Genomic DNA, 3019 nt, shown 5'->3' with positions numbered 1-3019 from the left:
TTAGATAGATGGCAATACTTACCTAAAATGGATGAACCACACCAATAGTAACATACTATATTTCGCATGGAAAATGACTAAATTACCCTTACATTCACTATCTATTTACAACTTAGCATCTACTCACTCACCAACTACTTATTTAATCCACCTAAATCCATGTGGCCCCAATCAAACTTTACTACTTTACCCCTTACTTTTCCACCTTTTATTAAATAACCACTTTTTTCCTACGTTTACGTTACCATTTGTAGGGATCGGAGGGAGTACAAATATGAAATCATCGCACAAATGATAAATCTTCTGAAGAATAAACAGAGTACACGAAAATGGTTACGAGGTACATGGGTACATGGATGGCGAATAACACCAAGAGAAGGACCTACTTAACTATTACTTTTATTCCAGTTAAGGACTTAAACTATAAAAATTTCAGTTAAGGACCTCAAACATATAACAGTTAACCTTCCGTTAACTTTTAGTTAGTATAACATCCGTAAAAATTCACAGGGTTGTTTAAATTTTTTGAAATTTAAGTTTTTATTTACTAAATTTGTGAAATTAATATGATACGATAAATTTGGTTCTCGGACCCCTTTGGTTTTATTGTTTTACTTTAGCTACCTATACTGATATCATTGTAACTTTTGTTACTCGCATTGCTGATTTTTTATATTCATTTCCTACACTAAAAAATGACTTGATTTCAAAGATTAATCTTGTGTAAGGTGGTTTTACGAAGATATTAATGTTAAAATCACTTAATTCTCACAGGGTTAATTAACCGTTTGTAATACTGTTATTAACGTCAAATTCACGCAGTTGTTTTCAATTTTTAGACATTAAGTTTATTTACTAAATTTTTGAAATGAATGTGATACGGTGAATCTAATCAAATTAAATATATACTTAATACGTCGATGTATATACAGTATAATTTTGGTTCCCCGATCTATTTTTGTATTTCTACGCTAACCTTTTAAACATTATTTTGTATGAAATACAGTTGAGTTGACTAATTATGTTATTACAAAGGATCTCATTTTGGGACAAAAAAATTTGTGAGTAAGAACTCTATTGGTACACAAATTCTTGTTTCAGACGGATATTTTTGATCTTATTTGTCAGACGGATAAAATGTTGCCATTTTTTAAGAAAATGTAACCAATTAATTCACAAAATGTTATGACTAGAGGTGTCATTTTTTACCCTGAAAATGATGTGAACAATAATGGTAACATGTTATCAGAAAATAACAACATTTTATTGTAAAATGATGATATGTTACCCGTCTTATTTCAGACCAAAAGCAATGGTCTTAAGAAAAACGGACCGCTATTGGTATATTGCTCCTCAATTATCTTCTTTCGTAAGCTTGCTTTTTGATACTTGACTCAAAGCTATTGTGGTTCGCGTAGGTATTGTCTTAATTTATTTCGCCAGAATTTCTTCAATCGTCAACTTGTGGTCATCTTTATAAGGAGCCAAGGTTCTCTCCATTTCTTAAAAGAAATGGATGATCCATTTCTTTTTAACGGACCGGATCGTATTCTAGCTTCATCCAAAGGCTCCAATTTTATGCATGAAAATAAAGAGAAAATGGGTGTAGAATAAAACCTATTATTATATGAATCTTAGAGAGGAAATGGAGAGAAAGGAAATGGAGATGATCCTCATGCCTTTATAAGATGGATATAGAAATTGAATTATTAGTGATAACATTGAGAGGTTTAATTTTTTATTAATTTTTGTTTTTAAAAAAAAGGTATAATACTTGGTTATTTTTGTTATATTTATCTTATTCAAATGATAATGCTTCAAAAAAAATAGAAAAATTTTAAATGATAAAAAACGTCTTGCAAAATTACTCTTAGAATTGAGCGAGGATCCTCTCAATTTCTTTGTAACGGAGATTCCATTTCACTCTCACAACACAATGTAATATATTATGTTTTCATTCCACTAACTTACTTTTATTTATCATGTAAAAATCGGATCCGTTAGATAGATGCAAGATAAAATATAGACCGTTTATAGGAAATGGACCCTCTATTTCTTTTAGGAAATGGAGAGAATCCTAATTGTATACTATCTCTGTCCTGGTCAATTGTTGCCCTTTGTTTTTTGTCGGATCCCTGGGCAGACAACTTCTCTTCTTTTAGCCCCCCAAAATTCGCAAGGATCGTGTTGGGGATGCAAGGATCCTTTCATCATTGCCCATTTCACTTTATTATCTACTTAGGCCTCTAGTGTTGGTCTTCTCTTTGATACTTGGTCATTAGGTGCGATCAATTTAGCTCCATTTCGCCTCATAAATGCACGGTTAGCAATCCTTTCCTACCAAGGACACAAAACTTCAAAGAATATACAAAATGGGAACTAAAGATAGTAAATGACCCAATTATGTGCTATAAACACTAGTAGAAAAAACCTCTATTGTGACGCCTTTATCGTGGCGGTTCTAATAGAAACGCCGCAAAAAGCCCAAAAAATTGGCTGGAAAGACATTTTTATTTATGTAGAAGGTCTATTGTGGCGGTTTAAATAAGAACCGACGTGATAATATAAGGTTTTTATGGTGGTTTTAAATAGAAAACGCCACCAAAAGTCAATTGTGGCGGTTGTATTAACAACCGACGTTAAAAATGACGCTAAAACTTAATAATAAGTGACAATATATTTAATAAAAAACCGCCATGATACATATTTGTGGCGGTTTTAATCCCAACCGACGCAAAAAAAATAACTCGTAAACCCTTTAGAATTCACAAATTAACTGAACCCTTTACATTTCCTTCGTCTTCTTCATCTCATCTCCAAACCACCAAATTAAACCCTCAATCTCCCCAATCTTCCTTGTCAATGAAGCACCACCACCACCACCACCTCGACACCTCGTGACGCCACCATCACCACAATCACAGGCGACAACACTTCCCTTTCTCCCTCCTTCCGACGCCACCATTGTTCGCAACGCAACCACCGCCACTGTGTCTCGTCCGACGCCGCCGTTGTCCGC

Source organism: Silene latifolia, chromosome 11, assembly GCF_048544455.1.
Source record: "Silene latifolia isolate original U9 population chromosome 11, ASM4854445v1, whole genome shotgun sequence".
Taxonomy (NCBI): Eukaryota; Viridiplantae; Streptophyta; class Magnoliopsida; order Caryophyllales; family Caryophyllaceae; genus Silene; species Silene latifolia.
This window is presented reverse-complemented; position numbering follows the sequence as displayed.